A 26,944-nucleotide genomic window follows, 5' to 3' on the forward strand; every position below is an offset into this window, starting at 1 on the left:
ATTTCCTCCATGAAACTGTCCCTAGCGTCTATCAGACCTTTCAGTACATGAAAATACTATATTTATATTACTACATTTATGATATTATAATGTAATTACATTTTATGTGTCTGACTCCCCATGAGACAGTGAATAATTGATATTTTATACATTTTTAAAATATTTTTTTAAAACTTTTATTTATTGATTTTTAGACAGAGAGAGGAGAGATTGATTTGTTGTTCCACCTCTATAGGCATTCATTGGTTGACACTCATATGTGCCCTGACTGAGGATCTAACCCGCAACCTTGGTATACTGGGATGATATTCTGACCGGCTGAGCAACCTGGCCAGGGCTACATCTTTCTATCACTAGTATCTAGCATAATGTCTAGTACATTACAGATATTCAAAAACTTTTAAATTAAAATGAACTCACAAAAGCTAATAATGATCTGACTGAATTAAGGAAATTATTAATGGGACCTGGCTGGTGTGGCTCAGTGGACTAAGCGCTGACCTGCAAACCAAAGGGTCGCTAGTTTGATCCCCAGTCTGGGTTGCGGCCCAGGTCCCCAGTTGAGGGCGCATGAGATGCAACCACACATTGATGTTTCTGTCTCTCTCTTTCTCCCTCCCCTCCCCTCTGTCTAAAAATAAATAAATAAAATTTTTTAAAAAATAAAAATAATTATTCATGGTAATTGTTTCTGAAAACCAGTCCCCAGGCTTATTCAAAGTTGGAGATACCTGGAAAAATATACAAGGGAAAAATATGCCTTGATTTTATTCTTTCAATGGATCCTTTGTTTGCACAAATGTCTTATTGATCTTAGAGAGGAAGATGCGGGGTGGGGAGAGAGAGAGACATCATGTGAGAGAGAAGCATTAATTGGCTGTCTTCCAAATGCACCTTGACTGGGGAATCAAACCTGCTACCTAGGTATGTGCCATGACTGGGAATTGAACCCTCAACTTTTTTTTTTGTATGTTCGTGTGTACAGGACAACACTCCAACTGAGCCACCAAACCAGGGTCCCAGATTCAATTTTTAATTGTGGTCTAAAATGCTAACAAATTGTTTGTATTATATACAAACTCCCACCCTATTATATCAGAATGCAGACAAACCAGGAGGCACTAATAGGATCTTATTAACCTTCATATAACATTACAACAGCCATATCTGTTATGGAAAGAAGGGAATAAGGATAAATATAAAAGCTATTAAGCATAGTGATGGGTGTCAGGGAGGAACTAAGACTCTGGTATACTTAGTCTTCCCTTCTTGGTAACAACTTACTATACCACATTGCAGATTTCAAACACAGTGTGTCAGGCTGATAATGGCTCCTATACTAGTTTGTTAGAGCTGCCCTGACAAAGTACCACAATATGGTATACATTAAAGAACAGAATTTATTGTCTCACAATTCTGGAGGCCAGAAGTCTGAAATCAAGGTAAGGCTAGTTCCTGCTGAAGGATGTGGGAGAGATCTGTTCCATGCTTCTCTCCTAGTTTCTGGTGGTTTGCTGTCAATCTTTGCTGTTTCTTGGCTGTGGCAGGATAACTCCAATCTTTTTTTTTTTTAAGTATATTTTATTGCTTGTGCTATTACAGTTCTCCCAATTTTTCCCCTTTGCCCTGCTCTGCCCAGAACCTCCCCTCCCTCCAGCAATACCCCCTGCCCCTTAGTTCATGTCCATGGGTCATGCATATAAGTTCTCTGGTTTTTCCATTTATTTTACTATTCTTAACATCCCCATCTATTTTGTACCTACCAATTACACATCTTAATCCCTGCACCATTTCCCCAGTTCTCCCCCTTCCCCCTCCCAGCTGATAACCCTCCAAATGATCTCTATATCTATGGTCCTGTTCCTCTTCTAGTTCTTTGCTTAGTTTGTTTTTGTTTTTTATTTTTTTTAAGTATACTTGATTATGTTGTTACAGTAGTCCTATTTTCTTCCCTTTGCTCCCCTCCGCCCAGTACCCTCCCTCCCTCCAGCAATCCCACCCCACTTTAGCTCATGTCCATGGGACATGCATATAAGTTCTTTGGCTTCACCCTTTCCTATATTATTCTTAACTTCCCCATCTATTTTGTACCAGCCAACTATGCTTCTTAATCCCTGCACCATTTCCCAATTTCTCTCCCTTCCTACTTCCAGCTGATAACCCTCCAAATGATCCCCATACCCATGATTCTGATCCTATTCTAGTTTACTTTGTTGGGTTTTGTTTTTATTTTTTAGATTCAGTTGTTGATAACTGTGAGTTTGTTGTCCTTTTAATAGCCTTCACTTCTTCCCTTATGCATTTGCTGTACTTAACACGTTGTGTATCAGGGTATTTAAATGCCTTTTAGAAATGATGAGAATTCTTGTCACCCATACGCAATATGTTAAGCATATCTGTCAAACCTGTGAGCATCTTTATCACCAGTGTTTTGAACTTTACGTCTGTTAGGTTGGCTATCTCCTCATCTGTTAGGGTGGCTATCTCCTCATCGCTTAGTTCTCCCATTGAAACCTTGATCTGTTCCCTCTTTTGGGCCATACTTCTCTGTCTCCTCATCTTGACAGCCTTCTGTGTTTGTTTGCTTCTGTGTCTTAGGTAGAGCTGTCACACCTGTTACATTGTAAGGGGCGGAGCCTTAGTTATTCATCAGTATGGGCAACCCATGCCACCACGTTGTGGTGCTGTATGTGGTGGAGCGGTCAGAGAAAGAACAATGCCGCTTACTCAGCACTTGCCCCTTTTCCAGGCATTTCTCCCACTTCTGTATGGGACTGGCGCCTCTCTAGCTGTTGCCCTGGCCGTCGTTCCCAGAATGGGTTGGTTTGTGGACATTCTAGGACTGTGGGGGCCCTTCAAACACGTGGACTCTGTTGAGAGACTGGTAGTTTCTTCCTCTGTCCCAACCCCCACTGGTTTTCAGAGTCAGAAACAATGATGCTCCATTTTCCCTGGCGCTGGGACCATGAGCTGTGCAGGTCTGGTCTGGTTCTGGGAGTTCTCCCCAGGTGTCCCTCTCTACTTTTTAAAACATGTGACTGCACTTTCTGCTGGCCTGCTACTGCCGCCACCACTCCGTGTCTTCTCCACCCCAGCTCTGCCCCTCCTACCTGTCTGGATGAGTATTCCTTCTTTATATCTTTGTTTGTTGGACTTCCATGCAGCTTGATTTTCTGGAATTTCTGGTTGCCTCTAATTTTGAAGCAGTTGTATCCCTTCTTAGTTGTGGAGGGAGATGCAGCGTGTGTGTCTAGGCCTCCATCTTGGCTGAAAGTCCTGTTTTTGTTTTTTAGACTCATTTGTTGATAGTAGTAATTTGTCGTTTTACTGTTCATAGTTTTGACCTTCTTTTTCTTAAATGTGTCCCTTTAATATTTCATAAAATAAGAGCTTGGTGATGATGAACTCCTTTAGCTTTACCTTGCCTTGGAAGCACTTTACCTGCCCTTCTGTTCTAAATGACAGTTTTGCTGGATGAAGCAACCTTGGTTGTAGGTCCTTGCTTTTCATCAGTCTGAATACTTCATGCCAGTCCCTTCCTGCCTGCAAAGTTTCTTTTGAGAAATCAGCTGACAGTCTTATGGCAACTCCTTTGTAGGTAACTCTCTTCTTTTCTCTTGCTGCATTTAATATTCTCTTTATCTTTAACCTTTAGCAATTTAATTATGATGTGTCTTGGTGTGGTCCTCTTTGGTTCTACCTTGTTTGAGACTCTGGGCTTCCTAGACTTGTATGTCTATTTTCTTCACCAAATTTGTTAAGTTTTCTTCCATTATTTTTTCAAATAAGTTTTCAATTTCTTGCTCTTCTTCTTCTCCTTCTCGCACCCCTATGATTCGGATGTTGGTATGTTTAAAATTGTCCCAGAGGTTCCTAAGTCTCTCCTCATTTTTTTTTTTTTCAATTCTTGTTTCCTCATTCTGTACTGGTCGACTGTTTATTTCTTCCTTATGTTCCAAATTGTTGATTTGAACTCCGGCTTCCTTCCCTTCACTATGGGTTTCCTGTGGATTTTTAAAAAATTTTTACTCAGTATAGCCTTCACTTCTTCCCTTCTGTGTTTGCCGTACTCAATCATTCCTGTGATCACCAGTGTTTTGAACTCTGTGACTTAGTTTGGCTATGTCCTCCACCCTTAGTTCTCCCTCTGGAGCCTTGATCTGCTCCCTTTTTTGGGCCATACTTCTCTGTCTCCTCAACTTGACAACCTCGTGTGTTTGCCTCTGTTCATTAGGTAGAGCTGTTGCAGCTGTTACGTTGTAATCTGTCAGTGTTGGGTGACCAGTTTCACCATCTTGTGGCACTATATGTCAGAGAGGGGTCAGAGAGGGAACAATGCCATCGTTGAGTCCTCACCCCTTTTCCAGTCACTTTACCTATTTCCCGTATGCATTGGCGCCCCTCTAGTTGTTGCCCTGGTTGTGGTTCCTAGAGTGGGTGGGTTTGCATACATGCTAGGACCATGCAGGCCCTCTAACCAGACTCTCCTTAGAGAGCGGCAGTTTCTTCTGTCAACCCAACCCCCCTGGTTTTCACAGCTAGAAGCAATGAAGCTTTATTTTCCTGGTGCTGGAACTGTGATCTGCACGGTCTGTCCTGGGATTTGGATCACTGCCCAGGTGTCCCTCCAGGCTTTCATAATGTATGACTGCTCATTTCATTGGCTGGCTACAGTCACTGCCTTGCTGCCACTGCCACACTGCATCCTCTCTGCCCCAGGTCCCCATCTCTGTCCACCCTACCAGTCTGGGTATTATTTTTTATATTTTTGTTTGTTGGACTTCCATGCAGATCAATTTTCTTGTAGTTTTTTGTTTTGAGGTAGATGTAATCCTTTTTATGGTTGTGAAAGGAGGGGAAACGTGTCTACCTATGCCTCCATCTTGGCTGGAACCCCAATCTTTACATGGTGTTTTCCCCGAGTGCACATCTGTGTTCGGCTTCCTCTTTTTATAAGGTTGTCAGTTACATTGGAGAGAGGCCCACCTTATTCCAATATGACCACTTCATATTAACTAATTACATCTACAACAACCCTATTTCCAAGTGAGGTCACATTCTGAGGTACCTGGGGCTCGGACATCAACATGTAAATTTTGGGGGACACAATTCAACCTGTAACAGTTCCCAAAGATATGGCCAGAAGCTGGAAGAGGTAAGGAAAGGATTCCCTTGAGAGCCTACAGAGGGAGTGTGGCTCTGCCCACACCTTGATTTCAGACTTCTGGCCTCCTGAACTATGACTGTAAACAAGTATGGTAGAGACTTCCGGCCAAGATGGAGGAGTAGGTAGACATGCGGCATCTTCCTCACAACTAAGAAGGAATTTACAACCACTTCGAAACTAAAATAACCCAAAAGATCCAGAAAACTGAACGACATGGAAGTTCAACAAACAAAGAATAAAGAAAAAATATTCAGCCAGAAGGGTATGAGGGGTGGAGCCGGACGGATGGAATAAGGTGCAGTGCTGCAGCACTGGCAGCAGGAGTGGAGCTTGTTGGTGGCATAGCTAGTGGCAGTGAGGCTGGCAGCAGCGGCAGTGGCACAGGGACTGTAGCTGCGATGAAAAACGCCGTCATACATTTTAAACCTGAGAAGCGGTCCCAGCCCCAAACCAGGCCTATCTCAGCCCCAGTCTAGACTGTGCAGCTCATGGTTCCAGTGCCAGGGAAAATAGAGCCACATTGCTTCTGACTTTGAAAATCAGTGGGGGATTGGGGCTGAGGAAGAAACTGCCGGTCTCAATGGAGGCAGCTTGTTTAGTACGGGAAGGAGGAGAAGTGCCTGGAAAAGGGGCAAGTACGGGGCAAGTGGCACTGTTCCCTCTCAGACCCCTCCCCCACATACAGCACCACAACGTGGTAGAATGGGTCACCTGCACTAACGAATACCTGAGGCTCCGCCCCTTACAACATAACAGGTGTGACAGCTCTACCTAAGACACAGGGGCAAACCAGAAAGCTGTCAAGATGAGGAACAGAGAAGTATGGCCCAAAATGGGGGGCCAATCAAGGTTCCAGTGGGAGAACCAAGCAACAAGGAGATAGCCAACTTAACAGATGCACAGTTCAAAGCACTGGTGATAAAGATGCTCACAGACTTGACAGAAAAGATTAAGCATGACAGGGAAGAAATAAAGGCTATACTAAGTGAAATGAAGGAAAACCCACACAAAACTAGTGGTGAAGGAAAGGAAACCAGGATTCAAATCAATAAATTGGAACATAGGAAGAAATAAACAGTAAACCGGTACAGAAGGAGGAAACAAGAATTGAAAAAAAATGAAGAGAGGCTTAGGAACCTCTGGGACAGCTTTAAACATGCCAACATCCGAATCACAGGAGTGCCAGAAGTAGAGGAAGAGCAAAAAATTGAAAAATTATGTGAAAAAATAATGAAGGAAAACTTCCCTAACTTGGGGAAGGAAATAGACACACAGGTCCAGGAGTCCAACACAAACTAAACCTCAGGAGGATCACACCAAGACACATCATAATTAAAGTGCTAAAGGTTAAAGATAAAGAAAGAATCTTAAAAGCAGCAAGAGAAAAGCAGAGAGTTACCTACAAAGGGGTACTTATAAGACTACCAGCTGATTTCTCAAAAGAAACTTTGCAGGCAAAAAGGGACTGGCAGGAAATATTCAACGTGATGAGAGGCAAGGACCTACAACCAAGACTACTCTATTCAGCAAAGCTATCATTTAGAACAGAAGGGCAGATAAAGTGCTTCCCAGACAAGGTAAAGCTAAAGGAATTTATCATCACCAAACCATTATTATATGAAATGTTAAAGGAACTTATTTAAGAAAAAGAAGATCAAAACTATGAACTTTAAAATGACAACAAAATCACAATTATCAAAAAATCTAAAAAATAAAAACAAAAACAAACTAAATAGACAACAGAGTGGGAACAGAATCATAGGTACGGAGAACATGTGGAGGTGTGTCAGCTGGGAGGGGGAAAGGGGAAGAAAGAAGGAAGGAAATGGTGCAGGGATTAAGTAAGAAGCGTAGTAGGAGGGTTCAGAATAGGTAGAGGGATGTTAAGAATAGTACAGGAAAGGGTAAAGTCAAAGAACTTACATGCATGACCCATGGACATGAACTAAGTGGGGCTGGGACTGCTGGAGGGAACAGGGGTGCTGGGCAGAAGGAAGAAAAGGGAAAAGAAATTGGGACACTTGTAACAGCAGAATCAATAAAACATACAAAAAACATGGCAGATAGTAATCAAACTATATCAATAGTCACTCTAAAGGTCAGTGGTCTAAGTCGTCGGCAGCCGTCCGTCTCAAGAGACGATGGTGTAGCTTCTTAAGAGTCTCTGCACCGCCGAGAATGGCTGTGCAGTCCAACTCGGGAGTGACACGGTATCTGTCTCCTCCCGTGTTGAATCGACATCTTGTGATGACGCTGAAGCTACAGAGCCTGGGCAGGGTAATATGGAGGGTCTGCTGTTGCCCATGCAGCAGACCCCACCTCTCTTCGCAGCTGAAGGGTCCAAGGGAAAGACGGAGTCAATACAGCTTGGCTTCAGGTGCGCCGCAGGAGTTGCCGGTGTTGACTACAACGTCAAACCGCCTTAGGGACTCCGGCTCCGGATTTTCTGTCGGGGTTTACTCCCTTAGCCTTTCCCCTGAAGAGGTATGCCGCAAGGCAGCGGAGGTTTTTTGGAGTCAGAGTTTTCCTTCTCTGATGTGCCCTGACTGGAAGATCGAACCAGCGACACTTAGCTCGCAGGCCGACGCTCAATCCACTGAGCTAAACCAGCCAGGGCTTAGTGGTCTAAGTACACCAATTAAAAGACAGAGATTGTCAGAGTGGATAAAAAAATCTAGACCCAACTATGTGCTGTTTACAATAAACTTGCTTTCAATATAAAGACACATATAAAGTAATGGGATGGAGAAAGATATACCATGGTAACAGTAATCAAAATAAAGTAGAAGTAGCTATATTAATTTCAGACAGAGCAGACTTCAAAGCAAGGAACATTATCAGGGTTACAGAGAGGCATCACATCATGATAAAGCAGTCAATACTCCAAGAAGACTAATTAATCCCTAATGTATATGTGCCTAACAACACAATATCAAAATACATGAGGCCAAACTGATAGAACTGCAAGGAGAAAGAGATGCATCCACTATTATAATCAGAGACTTGAACACACTTCTATCAGAAGTGGATGGATCCAGCAGGCAGAAAATCAGTGAGGATAGTTGAACTCAATAGCACCATCCATCAACTGGATATAATTGATGTAAATAGAATATTTTATCCAAGAACAAATTACACATTCTTCTCAAGTTCACATGGGAGGAACATTCAGCAAGATAGACCACATTCTAGGCCACATAACACACCTTAACAAATTTAAAAGAAGAGAAATCATACAATGTCTGCTCTTAGACCACAATAAAATTAAACTAAAAATCAATAGCAGAAAGACAGCTGGAAAATCCCTAAATACTTGGAGATTAAAGAACACATTTCTAAATAACACATCAGTCAAAGAAGAATTGGAAATCTCAAGAGAAATAAGATATGTTTAACTAAGTGAGAATAAAAATAGACTCTATCGAAATTCATGAGATGCACAAAAACAGGTCTTAGAGGTAAATTTATAATATAAATGGATATATTAGAAAAAAATATAAAATCAATAACCTAAGTTTCCACCTTAGGAAACTGAAAAAAAAGAGTGTGAGCAAATTAAATCCAAAGTAAGCAGAATAAAATAAATAATAAAAATTGGAGCAGAAATCAATGAAACTAAAAACAGGAAATCAATAATGAAAATCAATAAAAGCAAAACCTGGTTCTCTGAAAGGATCAATAAAATAATAAACCTTTAGCTAAGCTAACTAAGGAAGAAAGAAAGAGTGAAGACACAAATTACTAACATCATAAATAAAAGAGGAAACATCACTACATATTCCATTGACATTAAAAGGATAATAAAGGAATATTATGAAAAACTCTATGCCCACAAACTTGATACCTAGATGAAATGAACAAATTACTTAAGATATAATCCTCCAAAACTCACACACAAAATGGACAATCTGAATAGGCCTGTAACTATTAAATTAATTGAATCAATAAACAACCTTCCTAAACAGCACCAGGCCCAAATGGGTTGATGAATTCTATCAAACATGTAAGGAAAAAATGATACCTATTCTCTACAATCTCTTCCAGACGATTAGAAGCAGAAGGGATACTCTCTAGCTTATTCTATGAGGCTAGCATTACTCTAATATCAAAACCAGAGAAAGACATTACAAGAAAAGAAAACTATAGACCAACATCTCTCATGAACACAGATGTGAAAATCCTCAATGAAATATTAGTAAATCAAATCCAACACTGTATAAAAAGAATTATATACCACAACCAAGTGGGATTTATCCCAGGTAGGCAAGGCTGGCTCAACATTTGAAAATTAATGTAATCCATTACATCAGCGGGCTAAAGAAAGAGAAAAATCACATGACCATGTCAATAGATGCAAAAAAAGAATCTGACAATATCCTACAACCAATCATGATAAAAACTCTCAGCAAACTAAGAATACAGGGGAATTTCCTCAACCTGATAAAGAACATCTATTTTAAAAAACCTACAGCTAGTATCATATTCAATAATGAGAAACTTAAAGTCTCCCTACTAAGATCAGGAAGGCAAGGTGGTTAGATTATCATCCTAATATGCCAGCATTGTACCCTGGCTGGTTTGGCTCAGTGGATTGAGCGTCGGCCTGCGAGCTAAGTGTCGCTGGTTCGATCTTCCAGTCAGGGCACATCAGAGAAGGAAAACTCTGACTCCAAAAAACCTCCGCTGCCTTGCAGCATACCTCTTCAGGGGAAAGGCTAAGGGAGTAAACCCCGACAGAAAATCCGGAGCCGGAGTCCCCAAAGCGGTTTGACGTTGTAGTCAACACCGGCAACTCCTGCGGCGCACCTGAAGCCAAGCTGTATTGACTCCGTCTTTCCCTTGGATCCTTCAGGTGCGAAGAGAGGGGGGGTCTGCTGCATGGGCAACAGCAGACCCTCCATATCACCCTGCCCAGGCTCTGTAGCTTCAGCTTCACTGGAGAGGACACTCCAGCGTCATCGCAAGATGTCGATTTAACACGGGAGGAGACAGATACCGTGTCACTCCCGAGTCGGACTGCACAGCCATTCTCGGCGGTGCAGACAGACTCTTAAGAAGCTACACCAAATTGAAAAACCAAAATAAAAAAATTAAAAAAAATAAAAAAATAAAAATAAATAAAAAAGAAGCTACACCATCGTCTCTCGAGACGGACGGCTGCCGACGATGCCAGCATTGCAGGTTTGGTCCCTGGTCAGAGTACATACAAGAATCAACCAATGAATGCATAATAAGTGGAGGGAAAAATCAATGTTTCTCTCTCTCTCTCAAAATTCAATTCAAAAAAGTCAATTAAAAAAAAAAAGGGCAAGGATGATCCATCACCATTGTCACTGCTCCCTTTCAACATAATACTGGATGTCCTACCTAATGCAGTAAGATAAAACAAGAAAATAAAAGGTATACAGCATGGGAAGGAAAAAATAAAACTTTGTTCACAGGTAACATGATTATGTAGACAACCCAGAAGAACTGACAAAAAATTTCTGGTATTAATAAGCAATTATAGCAAAGTTGTAGAATAAAAGGTTAATTAATATACAAAAGTCAATTTAAAAAAATATATCAGCAATGAACAAGTAGAATCTGAAATTAAAAACAATGTACTATTAGCAGCCCCCCAAAAAACAAAAAACTTAGGTATAAATCTAACAAAATATGTACAAGGTCTATATGAAGAAAATTATAAAACTGTAATGAATAAAAATCAAAGAATTAAGTACACAGATATTTACTGTCAAGTTATCCATTCTTCCCCAACTTGATCTATAGATTCAATGCAATCCCAAAATCCCAGCAAGTAATTTTGTCAGCGTCGACAATTTGATTTTAAACTTTACATGGGAAATCTAAAGACTCAGAATAGCCAACACAATATTGAAGGAGAACAATGTTGACAGACTGATATTACCCAACTTCAAGACATACTATAAAGCTAGAGTGATCAAGATAGTGCTGGTGAAACAATAGACAAAAATATCAATGGAACAGAATAGAGAGCCTAGAAACAGACCCATATAGATATCTTTAACAGTGTCCTGGCTGGTTTGGCTCAGTGGATTGAGCGTCGGCCTGCGAGCTAAGTGTCGCTGGTTCGATCTTCCAGTCAGGGCACATCAGAGAAGGAAAACTCTGATTCCAAAAAACCTCCGCTGCCTTGCGGCATACCTCTTCAGGGGAAGAAAGGCTAAGGGAGTAAACCCCGACAGAAAATCCGGAGCCGGAGTCCCTAAGGCGGTTTGACGTTGTAGTCAAAACCGGCAACTCCTGCGGCGCACCTGAAGCCAAGCTGTATTGACTCCGTCTTTCCCTTGGACCCTTCACCTGCGAAGAGAGGGGGGGTCTGCTGCATGGGCAACAGCAGACCCTCCATATCACCCTGCCCAGGCTCTGTAGCTTCAGCTTCACTGGAGAGGACACTCCAGGGTCATCACAAGATATCGATTCAACACGGGAGGAGACAGATAACGTGTCACTCCCGAGTCGGACTGCACAGCCATTCTCGGCGGTGCAGATAGACTCTTAAGAAGCTACACCATCGTCTCTCGAGACGGACGGCTGCCGACGAACAAGGGAAGAAAGGCAATACAAAGGAGCAAAGATAATCTTTTCAACAAACAGTCCTAGGACAAATGGACATTCACATGCAAAAAATTAGTGTAGACACAGACCTTATACCCTTCACAAAAATTAACTCAAAATGAATCACAGACATAAATTTAAAATGCAAAATCATAAAACTCCTAGAAAAAACTCAGGAGAAAACCTAGAAAATCTTGGGTTTGGCAATGACTTTTTAAAAACACCAAAGGCACTGATTCCATGAAAGCAATAACTGATAAGCTGGAGCTCATTAAAATAAAAAACTTTGCCCTGGCTTGTGTGGCTCAGTGGATTGAGTGCCAGCCTGAGAACCAAAGGCTCACTGGTTTGATTTCTTGGTCTTGGCTCGTGCCTGGGCTTCAGGCCAGGTCACCAGTTGGGGGCGTGTGAGAGGCAACCAATCAATGTTCACACACAGAGGTTTCTCTCCCTCCCTTCCTTCCCCTCTCTCTAAAAGTAAATAAAGTATTTTAAAATATATAAATAAAAACTTCTCTGAGAAAGACAATGACAAGAGAATGAGAAGGCAAGTAACATTCCAAGAGAAAATGTTTGCAAAAGGAACACCTGATAAAGGACTATTATCCAAAATATACAAAGAACTAGCCCTGACCAGTTTGGCTCAGGTGGTGGGATGTTGTTCTGCAAAGCAAAAGGTTGATGGTCCGATTCCTGGTCAGGGCACATGCCTGGGTTGCAGGTTGCGTCCCCAGTCAGGGTGTGTACGACAGACAATCGATTGATGTTTCTCTTCCTCTATTTCTCCCCCCCACCTCTAAAAATAAATATTAAAAAAAAATTTACAAAGAACTCTTAAAACTCAACAATAAACAAAAAACTCAATTAAAAATGGCCCAAAGACCTGTTTAACAGACCTGACCAAAGAAGGTATGCAGATGGCAGCTAAGCATATGAAAAGATGCTCCACATCATAAGTCATCAGGGAAATTAAAACAAAAATGACATAATCACTACACATCTATTCAAAAGGCAAAAATCCAGATCCCTGACAACACCAAATGCTTGCAAGGTTGTGATGTAACAGGAACTTTCGTTCACTGCTAGTGGGAATGAAAAATGGAATAGCAGCCCTAGCTGCTGTGGCTCAGTGGATTGAGCATCGGCCTGTGAGCCAAGTGTCGCTGGTTCGATTCCCTGTCAGGGTACATTACTAGGTTGCACGTCAGGTCCCCAGTTGGGGGCGTGAGTGAGAGGCAACCACACAGTGAAAAAAAAAAAAAAGAAAAATGGAATAGCCACTTCAGAAGACAGTTTGGCGGTTTCTAACCCAACTAAACATTCTCTTATCATACAATCTAGCAATCATTCTCTGGTATTTATCCAAGGAGCTGAAGACTATGCCCACACAAAAACCTGCACATGGATATTTACATCAGCTTTATTCATAATTGCCAAAACTTGGAAGCAACCAAGATATCCTTCAGTAGGTGAAAGGATAAACTGTGGTACATCCAGACAATAAAATAGTATTCAATGCTAAAAGAGAGAGAGAGAGAGAGAGAGAGAGAGAGAGAGAGAGAGAGAGAGAGAGAGAGAGAGGTATTAAGCCATGAAGATTCACAGTACTAAGTGCATAATACTACGTGAAAGATGCCAATTTGTAAAGACTATTTACTTATGATTCAAACTATATGGCTTTCTGGAAAAGATAAAACTATGGTAACAGTAAAAAGATCAATGGATGGCCAGAGGATGTGGGGGGAGTGGGGAAGGAGGAAGGGGTGAACAGGTGGAGCACAGAATATTTTGAGGGCAGTTAAAATACGGTGTATGATAACATAATAATAAATACCTGTCATTATACATTTGTCGAAACCCATCAAATGTACACCAAGAGCAAATTCTAAGGTTAACTATGGACTTTGGGTGATTGTGATGTATCTATCAGTGTAGGTTCATCAGTTGTAACAAATGTACCACTTTGGTAGGGAATGTTGATAATGGGGGAGGCTACGTATGTGTGGGGGCAAGGAATATATATATGGGGAATCTCTGTATTTTTTCTCAACTTTGCTGTGAACCTAAAACATCTCTAAAAAAGTCATAAAAAAATTGAAAACCACTAAGTAAAAGTAAATACCTTGTTGCATGTTTATGCTCATAGAGTGCTCAGAAAAAAAGCTTGAAAAATTAAGCCTGAAATAGAGTATTCATTGCTTATTAATCTAATGTTAAGACAGAAATGATAGCACTGCAGAAAGTCCAGCTTTCAAGCAAGAATTGTCTCTTTGACAGAACTCCAATGCAATTATGCCCTAGCCCCTGATTTTTCTATCAGCACTTCCCCTTTGCTTCAGAAACAGCATCCACAACCTTCTGTTCATGCGGTAAGGAAGAAATTGCTTCCCAGAAAGGCTTAGCTCATTGCATTTTACTAGATAAAGAAAAAGCAAAAACCATTCGATTCTGACAAGCTGATTACTGTCTATGGAGGAACAAAATTTTTCCCTTAGGACTAAGGGAATAGCCAGCAAGGTACAGTATGTTCAAACCTTTAACCACTGCTCTCCCAAGAGCTACTACATATACACTACTCCCTCTCCTCTGAGAAGTCACACATGTATGAGTGAAAGTACAAGCCTCCACGAGGCCCTATTTGGCTAGTTTCAAATGCATATAAAGTGCAAGAATACTGAAATAGTCTCCCTTTCCACTTTTGCAATCACCAAGGTAAAACTTAGAAGAAAAGAAAAGAAAAGGCTGAAGAGGGTATAGCTAAATATTTGAATCTAATATAGTGCCTTATAAACACATATTTAGCCACCCAGACCCTTGAACATTTTAGAGTAACTACTTTTATTGTCTCCTCCCAATATAGCTTCTCCCTTAGTCCTAAGAAATACCTTGAAACTGAAGTAAGATGTCTGAAGTTATGAACATAATATTGTGAAAAAAATTAATGAGCACAGATTGCCACCATGTCAAAAAATGATGCTTGGTGAAATGACAGATGTCTGTAACATTGTACTAGCTACCTACTCTGGTATTATACAGCTAACTCCATCTATGCAACACAAATGAGGTCTTTAAAATTGTGTCAGCAACTCTTTTTCACTTGATTCAAATAACTGATGCCTATTAAAATTTTAATTTTTTGGTCAGTAAGCTTGATAACAGAAACACAAAAAGGAGGTAACTGAGGTTTAGCATTAAAATGTAGGCCTTTAAAAAAATAATCCATCCGATTAAGCTGTCACTGTCTGTCTGATAACCTCATAGGAGCCAAGTTTGGAGTCTATGTTAGATAGGTTACTTCTACTTCCTTGAATTGCCCTTCCCTTTGCATTTATAGTTTCATAGGAACCTTGTGGCAGGGGACACACACACACACACACACACACACACACAAAAGTGTATGCATAGACACAACTAACTGGCCTCCAGTAAAATAAGCAAATAAGATCTTTGGACCTCTAGAGTCATCATTTTAGTAGTTTGTAACCTTGCCCAATAAGGCAGGCTCAACTCTGAAGCCAAGAATTTGACTTCATGGTTGTAGAAAAGACAAGGCTATAGTAACATATTCCCTGCAGTTGAATGCAGACTTAGTTTCACATAGTCCACAATTAACAATGAATCATTATCAGAATCAAGCCCTGGCTGGTGCGGCTCAGTGGACTGAGCGGTGGCCTGCAACCCGAAAGGTCGTTGGAATCAGGGCACATGCCTAGGTTGCAGGCTGGGTCTCCAGTGGGGAGTGTGCCAGAGGCAACTGATCAATGTTCACACAAAGAGGTTTCTCTCCCTCTTTCTGTCTCTCTAAAAATAAATAAATAAAATCTTTTTAAAAAAGAATTAAGAAGGAATATATATATATATATTTTTTTTTTTAAAGCAACTTTCTAGTAAGAGACATTGAGACAAAACATACAAAGAATTCCTTTATTCTAAATATCCACTATGAGACTTCAATCTCTTTTGATCCTTATATGTACTTCAACATATTTTTATCAGAAATTATTTCACATAAATATTCCATGTATCTATTTAGTCATAAAACTTCATTTCCAATGATAAGTTAAATGTCCACTGCATTAACACAGCACAGTTTGCACAGGAAAAGGAAAGAATAGATAAGGCACATGTCAAAAATGTCAAAGAATAAACAAGGTAGTTGGGGGGGTTGGAAATTGGGACAACTGTAAAAGAACAATTTTTAAAAAGGCAAAAAATAATAATAATAATAAACAAGCTAGCAATCACTGGATAGAATACATCTCATCACACTGTTCAAGTACTTCAAATCAAACACTAATTCCACCTTAGTCATATTTCCTCTTATTACCAATTAGTTTGGCAGCCACTGTAATAAAAGCTGACTACATGCCATTACACAAAGCAAGATACCCAGATCCCATCCTTTGCATTTGGGAACTTACACTAAGATGAGGTAGAAGGAAATATAAATCAGGAAGTGATCTAGTGTAGAATTCACAAAGATGACACCACAATGGTTCTTTGGGCCTACTAGTGGAAGATGCTGAAGCTCTGATTTTTTTGTCTGTTTTCTAGCTCTGTCTATGTTTCTGTTTGGTCAAGAATTAGTTTCCTTTCCTATCTTAAAATCATGCCCCTGCTACAAAACAATGGTTGTTTATCTCACAGAGAGTTAGCCACATTTCAGTAGCATTCCCAAGCAGATAAAAAAAACACTATAGATTAAGGCTGAGGCAGTTGCAGAGAGCTCTCTTCATTTTAGTAAGAATTCTTATCTTTTTGGATAGGCAGAACTCAGCAGTCAATCCAGCTCTCTCTGGTATGGCATTTAGACACCTAGACCAGCAGCAAACTACAGCTAGGACTTCCTTTATTGATTACATTTGGCCCATTTACCAAAAAACCACTACGTATTCATTTTTTTCCTATGCTAGATATGCATATTTACATATATATGGAGAAGATTAATAAGGAAGCAGTTGAAACTAGTTAAGATTGCTGGTCTGGAGTCTGCCTGGGTTTGCACTGCATTTCCATCACAAAATATTGTGTGACCTTGTACAAGTGATTGAACCTGAGCCTCAGTTTTCTCATCTGTAAAATGTGGACATTATATCCTCCCTCAAGGAATTTCTAGGATTAAATAATGCCAGTAAAGCACTTTTTCATAGTTCATGATAAGAGCTCAGTTAGCTTCTGTTATTGTTACTGTTGCTGCTATTATTATTATATTGATAAATTAAATAATTTTCTTTGTAATTTGTTCTCTCCCTTATCTCCTATGTGATCCCTGGGTGAAATATAATTTTCCTGTACATTATAGCGCAACATTTCCTTTAAGTAGTATGCATACGTATGCATACATGAGCTGTTGATCTGCACTAATTATGTTAATCTTGAACATCATGCTATAGAGCCTTCCCTAGGCTAATGTTTATTTTACCAAGTCAGTTAGGTCCAACAAATAAGAAAATTAAATTAGTATTGAGGTCAAGACTGGAAGATTCTCATATATAGCCAAATCTAGAAGATAAAGAGTCAATATCTCTATGAAAAGAGATCTTACCCAATACCAGGTAGTTTAAATTCTAAGTAGATAGGAAACTTCAATCCTAAAGCTAGAGAAATTAGGTCACTCTCTTTCCCCCATGTTTTATCAATCTAAATTTTCCAAAGAAAGAAAAGGAGAGCCCTGACCAGCATGACTCAGTGGGTTGGGCTTCATCCCACAAACCTGAGGTTGTTGGTTGATTCCCAATCAGGAAACATGCCTGGGTTGTGGGTCAGGTCCCCAGTTGGGGGTGTGCGAGAGGCAACCAATCAATGTTTCTCTCACACATCGATGTTTCTCTCCCTCCCCTGCTCTCTATAAATAAATAAATAAACAAACAAACAAATAAATAAATAAATCTTTAAAAAAAATAAAGTTTAAAAAAAAAGAGAAATGTCTTTCTGTCCAAAGAGTACTAAGCTGCTTCGAGTGTTTATTGGAGCTCTAAAGATTTATACTTCTCACTTAGCTTATAGTAGAAGGAAGTTGAGATAGCCCAGACAAAACTAAGAAGTAAATGGTTATATATATTTTTAAATTTTTTATTTATTGATTTTAGAGAGAGGAAGGGAGAAAGAGAAACATCAATTTCCTGTATACGCCCTGACCGGGGATTGAACCCACCAAGGTGTACCCAGATGATGTTCCAACCAACTGAACTACCCAGCCAGGGCAGTACATGTTTATTTTTTATTTCTTCATAAGTCACCATGTCTCCTTTGCTTCAGGGTCATTCCACCTAAACCAGTTCTCATCTATTATCTCCTAACCCCAAATGAAAACTTCCATTCCTTCATGTAGCTAATACTACACTTGTGGTTAACCTAATTTATACTAAAGAGTGAATTATATGGCTCCCATACCTTTTAAATAACATTAGTTTACATAAATCTTTATTAAATGTATAAGTACAAGGGTTTATTTTTGGATAGGTAATCTTTCCTGTTTACCTTTAGTTGCACTGATTTTTTTCAATTGTATATAGGACTGCGCATGGGAGGGGAGAGGAGAGACTTTATTGTCCTCAACCTCAGCAAAGGAAAAGGGCTCTACTTCCTCCTTCTTTCCTCAGCCCTAATACCCTGACTCCCAAGATATATATAGCCAAATCAGTGTTCATCCTGTCCTAGCTTCGAACACCTAGAACTAGTAAAACTGTCACTGGGCAAGCCAAATCTTAACATCAGAAAGAGAGACTGGCCACCTACATCTGGATAGGTTCTTGGACTTTTACAGGGACTGTGGAGCTGTGATCTCGCTGTGATCTCACATGTCTGATTTTCTCTCCCTCTTTCTCCAGCTATTCTCAATCACATGGTCATCTGTTCAGTACTTTAAAGCTTAGGGAAAAAATATTTAAAAAATTAGAGGACTGCATGACTCTTAATTGTGGAGACACTAAAAAGATCAGGGGTTACCAGGAATTGCAGAGAAAGGATGGAAGGAGGAATGGTGTTTTTTAAGGCAGTGAATCTATTCTGTACCATACTGTAATGGTGAATACATTTTATTATACATTTGTCAAAACCCATAGACTATACAACACAAACAGTGAGCCCTAATGTAAACTTTAGTTAATAATAATGTATCAGTACTGGCTCATCAGTTGTAACAAATGTACCACAGTAAAGATGTGATGGGCGAGATGGAGGGAGGGGGGATTATATAGGAACTCTACTTACTTTCCATTCATTTTTCCCCCCATACATGTAAAACTAATCTAAAAAACAATAGCGTATTTTTTTTTTCATTAGAGGAAATGCTAGTTAATAATCCCCAGTAGGTAAAAGAGCTAATAAGAGCCAAAATAAGTTATACAAGAGGAAGTCAAAAAGTAAAAAATTAGACTATAAGTCTTGATCTCAAACTGGAGAGGACAATAACTAAAGACAAGGACAGAGGCTTGAGGAAGAGAAAAAGGCAACTCACACAGCATTTTTATAGTGACTGGTGTGCAAAAACTAAAGCAAATGTTAGCTCCGTCAGAGAAAAAGAAGCCATGCTTATAAGGGGCACTGAGATACTCAGCAGAAAAATCTCCACAATAAAGCCTCAGGTATATTTATGAGTGTCACCCTGATCCCCTCCCTGTGGCTAAGAAATCAGTTTGTCAGTGTAACCAAGTCTGCAACCTGTGCTGGTGCCAATCTTTATAATAGATTGACGTATTTTTCAGGAAAATCAAGGAATAATTGCCCAGTATCAAAAGAAGATCTGGCCCTTGGGAAGAAAAAGAAGGCGTTCCTTTTGCCACAGGATGATTCTCTCTGGAATAACATAAATGGCTCTTTGAGAGAGACATGTCTTTGATAAGCAGAGCTCCAATTCTGACAGCCGATCTGCTGAATGCCAAATAGAGCACTCAAGCGTTCTACAATGACTCAAAGGACACAGCAAGGCTGCAGATTTATTCTGCAGACTTTCCCTGCAGAGCTACTCAAGTTTCTCAAAGGCAAAAAGGGAAAACTCTTGCCTTCCAACACAGAGAACTGCAAATTCCACCCAGGATCTAAAGACAGAACTATGTTTGCTCAAAATCTGACATCATCGATGTGAACAACAAGATTTAAAAGCTATAATAATGGCTGGCAATTTTAGTCTTTAGAGCAGAAGTTGGTTCAGCTCTTCAATCTACCAGCAGAATCAGGAGTCACACAGGGCACATGGTGTGCCAGACTGGGAATGGGCTAATTTCATAAAATGCGTACTCATTCTCTCTGTACTTTCATACGAGACAATTACAAATAGTCCAGATTCTTACCAAAGCACAATCTTAGAATCGGACGTAGTTCAGTGCACAAAGAAATTTCAAAGTAAAAACACTAAGTCACTATTACAAAGAGATAAACTCCAAGGCTCCCATCTTTTCTCCATGATCCTTTCTTGAAATCCTATCCTTAACCTGATAATTTTGTTAAGAGAAAAATTTAAAAGCAAAACCCATCTACAGCACTCTATTAACAGCGGCATTTCTCCCTCACAATTTGTATGTCATTTTTTCAAGATGAAATTTTGAAAGAGAAAAGCTTTTTATACATCCTAACTTGAAAGTAACAGCCATGTGGTAATTTATAGGACAGTCCCTTTGTAGTTAAATATTCAACCCTCAAAAAAATAAAAGAAAACTAGGTTCAAAAGATACCCAGTTTCTCTTCAAAACTTTTTTGTCATGATAAAAAAAAGAAAAGGTTTAAAAGCACTAAAATTTAGAGGTGATCACTTCTATTTTGATTTTTAAAAACATACATTACTATACTGACCAAATACCCTGGAACAGGTACTAGAACAGGGAATTAGTAAATAGCAAAATATAACGCAGAAAAGTATAAGCGGAAAACCAGAACAAAAATCACCCCCCCAAAACAAAATACACAACATTTTTAACAAAAAATGAATTTAAAAAGGACAATAATAAAGATACTTTGCTTAAAAAAATATTAACAAACAATATATATGAAATTTTTAGGCATAACCAAAACTAAAAATTTAGCTGTTTACTAATATAACTGTAACCCTTTCAAAGGGCTTTATCATTTGGTTATAAAGACTCAATTAAGATCAAAACCTGCCCTTATTGGTGTGGCTCAAGGGGCTGGGCGTCGTCCTGCAAACTGAAAGGTCACTCGGTTCAATTTCCCGTCAGTCAGGGCACATGCTTGGGTTGTAGGCCAGGTCCCTAGTTGGAGGCATGAAAGAGGCAACTGATCGCTGATTCTCCTGCACATTGGTGTTTCTCTCCCTCTTTTTCCTTTTTCTCCCTCCCTTCCTCTCTCTCTAAAGATGAATAAATAAAAGCTTTAAAAAAAAAAAGATCAAAACCAGACTCTGACCAAACTCCAGCTCAAGGAGCTTTTCTAGTATTATAAAGCCCAATTTAAAAGGGGCACTGTGCTTTATTTAAGTCACTAGCATATTGGTTAAAAAAGCTTAAGTTTGCCCAGTTACATCCTTTGAGCAGAATGTGGAAGCTCTATTTCTTCTCCTATGAAAGAGCTTCCAGAGAGCATCTCTTGCACCTTATTCATAATGCACAATTTATTGGCATTTCGTTTCCTTTCTAAATGGCCGGGAGGGAAGAGCTCCACAGCCACTGTGTGTGGTTAGTAATGGTGCTTTTACTTGTCATTGTACAAAGGCTGTTAAATATTTACAACACAGACAGCAATATCTAGTCCTAAACACCCAGTTGTGAGTTTGAATTTTTTTTAGAAATAAATCTATGGCGAGTTTTCCCCAGCAAAACGCCAGAAGACTTTACTAACAGCTTCAAGAGACCCAGCGGGTCCGGAGAGGCAGTTACAGGCCATCTGGTGATTACTTATTATTATTTATACAGCACTGTAGATGTACACACAGATGTGTTATGAATCCACATACAGAGCAGGGCCTAACAAGGGCTTGAGACAAAATGTGACTGCTGAGCAAGTCAATCTGCATTAAAGAAACATGCTAACCAGAGAGAGGGAGCACACTGGCTGTTCTTCAATCTGCCACATTAGCTGGAAGAGTATTTGATAAGAGAATGAAGAATTCTATATAAAGGTGACAATATCTTGTAAGTCAACAACCTACCTACATGCAGTTTTGCAGGGGTGGCAAATGAGGGATTAATAAAAGACAGGCTCTCAGATCCAAAAGGCCCTTTACAAACGCAGCAGTTTGTGAAAGAAGGGACTAGTAAAGAACCCCTCTCCTAATTTAGGAAGAATTGAGATACAAACATACAGGAATTTTTTTTCTAACTGGAGTGCTCTGAGAACAGTTTCTGGGCTCCCATTCCAAATATTAAGTCATACCCAAGAAAAACAAGAAACAAGAGTGAATAACTGAAATTTCTACCTTCATTTTTTTGGGTCTAGCTCCAATTAGGTTTATATAGCTTCTTTAAGGGGGGATGGGCAGACTGGAGCAAGGATGCTTTTAATCTTCTATGCTTTTAGTAACATAACAATGAATGAAACATGAAAAACTAAAATAATCAACCACATGTTTCTAAGGACAAGTGTCAAGAGTGCTAGATCTGATGTTTAAAAATTTGGATTTAATTCCTTGTTCTTAAAACGTCTACTTTTTTTTTTAAACCCCAGTCCCAATTTTACCTACAGAATAAGTAACAATGGTCTATTGCCATTACAAGGTTACATAAAACTGCAGCATATTCAGAGTGAACTGAAAGTTATTGCAAAATCAACATATTATTACAAAAAACAAGGTTAGCGTTTGGCCTAATTGTGTATAATGCAGTGTATTTTCAGCTGCTTGACAGCATGCAGGCACTCTTACCAGATGGGAACTAGATGAATTATTGAATGAAGTATGAATTATTAAATAAAAATTTGAATTTTTTTTAACTCTTGGCAGCAGATGAGGAAGAAAGGCTTATCTGTTTGCCTGAAACTGCCCTCACCTGTCGAAACATGTAAAGATAGCATATACCACCACAAATGGCATTTACCTACCAGAGCCATTTCTTCCCTTGTTATTCTCCAATTCACGATGCTCCCTTAACATAAAGAATCAGTAATCAGCATCAACCCATTCTTCCTGGCTTTTCTTTTGTGTTAATGCCAGATAACAGGAAAACTTGCCAAATGGACAAAAAATCCAGAGTCCCATACTACAGTATGGCCCATTTAATGGGAAGGCTGGGATAACAGGAATAATCTCTATAGATTTGTGTTATATAGGCAATAAAACATATACCTTTGTAGCATGCCAGCATTTAACCAATCATAGAAGCTATTTGTTGCCTCATATATTACAAAGCAATAGAGATTTAAGGGATAATGTTCATGGAGGCAGAGGATACAAAGCAATAAACAGCATTGGAGGTTGGTTAAATGCTAAGTGAAGCCAGGACTACAGCATCATAAACATTATTCCTACTATATGACAAGATAAGGAAGTACAGAAGCTGCCCTCAATCCTACCACAACTAGGGCTCTACTTCTATTCTTGGCCTTAGAAAGTGAAAACAGGTCCTGGAGGGTCTATGAGCTAGTTATATGTTTCATGTCTCAGAAAAGTATGAACAGAAAACCCCAACTTGTACCTAAATGTCCTCTGGGAAAAGAAAATATCTAGTAGTAGATACCCTCAGAGAGGGGAAAAAAAAAAAAAAGAGTTAACAGCACTTCAAGGTCACACTGGACAGAGAAACAATCAAAGGGTTTTCCTTAAAAGGACAGAGTTGATACAGACTGGTGGTTATGATAGAAACTTTTCTCAATGACTAATAATGGGATGATACTAACTATCCATTAAGTAGTATCTCCTCATAGGAAATGTGTTCCTATTCTTAAAGAAATATACAGTGTAAGTAATAAGCTTATATGACCAGTTTCTGCTCAGAGACTTGATTATGGTAATGGGAAGGACTACTTAAATATTAATAATTTGTACTGTAAACCAGTGTCTATGCTTGAGAGGAAGTATAGAAATATGGAACTGTTTGACTCCTGATAATAAAAACCAGACAAAAAGTATCCAAAACTTAAGTTATCTAACTGCACCCACATGAAATAACATCTCAAATTCAAGATCAATGACAAATACGCAGTAATTTTTCTACATTATAATCTACCTTCAAGTAAAAGTGCCCCCTACAGCATTAAAAACACAAGATTTGCTAGATTCAGCACCAAACCACATTTCTATCATTTTAACAATAACACATAGGCAAAGCCATTTTATAGTCACAATGTTTTAAAATATATGCTATGTTATAAACATCAAAAACCCATACAACTCAAATTCAACCAGCCCTTTGCCACAGGGAATCTGGGGCACTACTGCCTTAACACTAACCCATTCTCTGGAGGCAGCTCTATTAACTCCTACTGCTGCCACATTCCACAGAGAGGTATTAACAGGAATATTGCTTTCCCTGAATTCCTCTTCATGAGGGTGATGAGGCCTCAAGAGAAAGAGTCTCAATCGGAGAAAAAGGATGAGAGGGCTCAAAAAACCCTATCACCTGTTTTTTCAGATAAGAATGTAAAGAACACAACCTTTAGCAGCCATCTTCTTTTAAAAAAATACAGGCAACATATTTAGAACTCAGCTGTGTCACATCAGACTTACTGTTGGGAAGTGGATCGTGAACAGAATCCAAAAATAACAGCCATTAAAGACCTAGCAACCAAAACATGTTTACGTATCCACTGAAAGCCCGGTGGTTTTGATTATATGGTGGAGAGCATAATCCACTAGTCTATTTTAGGTGAATTTTCCTTTCACCTTCCCTTAATATTAAGATGTAAAATGTTTTCTGAGTTTTGGGGTATGTGAGGTAAAGCCTGGACAGGCTAGATATTGAAATAATACAAGATTCCTATAGTTTTTGTTGGTTGGTTTTTAAGGATCAGTCTCTTGAATTATAATTTGTTTTCATTCTTTCTTTCTCTAACTGGCAGAAGCCACTGATTTTTGAGAATTCTATAGCACTAAATTCTAAACCATGGCTAGCAAAAATTATCATAGTCCTTATTACCCTTCCTGAGATTTACATAGCCTTTTTATTATCCTATCATTTCTGGAATAAAGAATTTGAACCAATGAGAGTGGACTATATAAATAGCTTGAAGGTCTCACGGTGGCTCCAGAATGAAACCATTTTCAAGGGATATAAGGAAGTTGGATGACAGGCCAAGGGTAGTTCACTGTACCAAATTTATCTTCTCTTGACAGATTTTCACTATTTCTCATATAACAGTAAATCTTGCAGGGATCCCACTCTATAGTTATTTGTCATCAGATATTGGGACAAACTTGGAATGAGACTAAAATACAACTAAAGAACTATAATTTCATCTGACTATAAAATTTTAGCATGCAAGAAAGTAAAAACAAAAAAATCAGGCTACCTTCAAAGCCTAAGCTGTAGCTTTCTATCTTTTTTCTATAAAACAAGTAACTTCCAAAAGAAGGCAGCAGTCTCCCTGGGTTCCACACTCACTGAGGGAAAAAATGTCTTCAGCACCTACACAAGAGGCTATAATAAATCTGAATAATAAAAATACCAATAAATAATTCAGAAATGGGAGGAGAAGTAGGGGAAGAAAAAGGCTATAGTAAACAGAACCCAACAATATAAGAAGGAACCAAAGTAAAAAGTACCTAGTGTTTTACTACCTCTAGTCCAAAATGCAAAACAAAAACAAAGAAACAAACACAAAACCCTTCTGGGAGCTCTTAAATTGCAGTGAAAACTACTCTTTTCTAATGAGACAGCCTGAAGAAACCTTATTTAGATCTTTCTCAGAGAGCTTAAGAGATGCTTTTCCCATATATGCCTTTATTTTTCATCCATTTTATTTCTTAAGTCGTTATCTGGGTGTTTTTAAGCATATAACAAACATTAAGAGGGGTTACAGGTATCATGTGATTTAAATAGTGAAGAAAAATAAATGTAAGTATGAGAAAAAGAAATCTTTTCATCAAAATTGCAGATTTTTAAAGTACAGGAGAAAAGTAAAAAGATGCCAGGGTATCAATTATGGGTGTCACATTAAATATTCTTATCAATAAATTCACACAAGATTCTTTTGGGATCAAGTTCAGATATGTACTCCAATAAAACTATCTGAAAAAGGAAATTTACCTTATTTCCTCAAGTGGCTTCTATTGTAAGAAAATAAAATATAAACCAAATGGGGAAAACATGCAGTCAACAAAAAAGTTGAAAACTTTGACAAAGAAGGAAGTATGTCCTACAATGCTGAATACTTCAGAATACAATGCTATTTTAGTCTTTTCTGAAAATTTCAGCATTTACTGGAATTTGAAATCATCCTTCTGCCCATTCCTTGTCACCACCCCCATCATATTCACCTTTCAAATTCAATTCTTAGGAATCTATGGAACTTAACTCTGTCTTCTTTTTGTCTAAGTATTTACAATGTTTAATAGAACTAGTCTGCAATCTCACATATCACCAGTAAGTGTCACTGAACAGTCACATGACATATTTCTAATGGAACAGAAATTCAACCCTTCAGGTTCCATAAATTCAATTCAAGAAAGCAGATAAAACTCTCTTTGTATTCCTTTCTTCATCCTTCGTGGAACATGGAGGGTATAGGAAGAAGAGTTAAGAAGGTGAAAAATGGGGGAAAAAAGGCAACTTCAAAAAATTATTTTATTCAGAAAGTATATGATAAAAAATATCTGACACATAATGTGCACATATGCAAATGAGAACATAGCAGCAGGAAAAATGGCTGAGAAGTCTTGTAGTTTATATGTTGCTGTGAGATCTCCAGTTCTATGTTGGATTCGTCTTTCCTAGTGAGATATCTGCCTTAGTTGCTAACAATGATTTTCTGGATCAACAGTCAAAAAGAAACATTTTTTTTCTAATTAAAAAAATCCAAATAGACTGGCAAATTGGGGCTAACAATGAATGGGTGTATATTCAGCTGCCTATCCAAATACATTAAGCTGACTTTTATATCGATCCATAAAAATTGAGGAGAAAGTATTTCTAAATTTGCTTTGTATTTAGATAGATAGGTTTAGAAAGGAAGAGAGAGCAACATGTACTCCTCAACATTCTGTGTTGGAAACAAACATCAGTAGAATAACAATATGAAAGAGAGCAAGGCAGATTTCATTACAGTAGAGTGCCTGCACTTCCTCATAACTTGGATTTACACACTGCAAAT

At 38.9% G+C, this 26,944-nt stretch overlaps 1 protein-coding gene across 1 annotated transcript in view; it reads right to left on the reverse strand.

Annotated features, from left to right (window-relative positions):
- The window catches only part of ATF7 (activating transcription factor 7), a 100,052-nt gene that overhangs the window by 55,813 nt on the left and 17,295 nt on the right, over window positions 1-26,944 (reverse strand). The gene's annotated exons all lie outside the window — the stretch shown is intronic.

This window comes from Furipterus horrens, unplaced genomic scaffold, assembly GCF_987537825.1.
Source record: "Furipterus horrens unplaced genomic scaffold, mFurHor1.1.pri manual_scaffold_4, whole genome shotgun sequence".
Lineage (NCBI taxonomy): Eukaryota > Metazoa > Chordata > Mammalia > Chiroptera > Furipteridae > Furipterus > Furipterus horrens.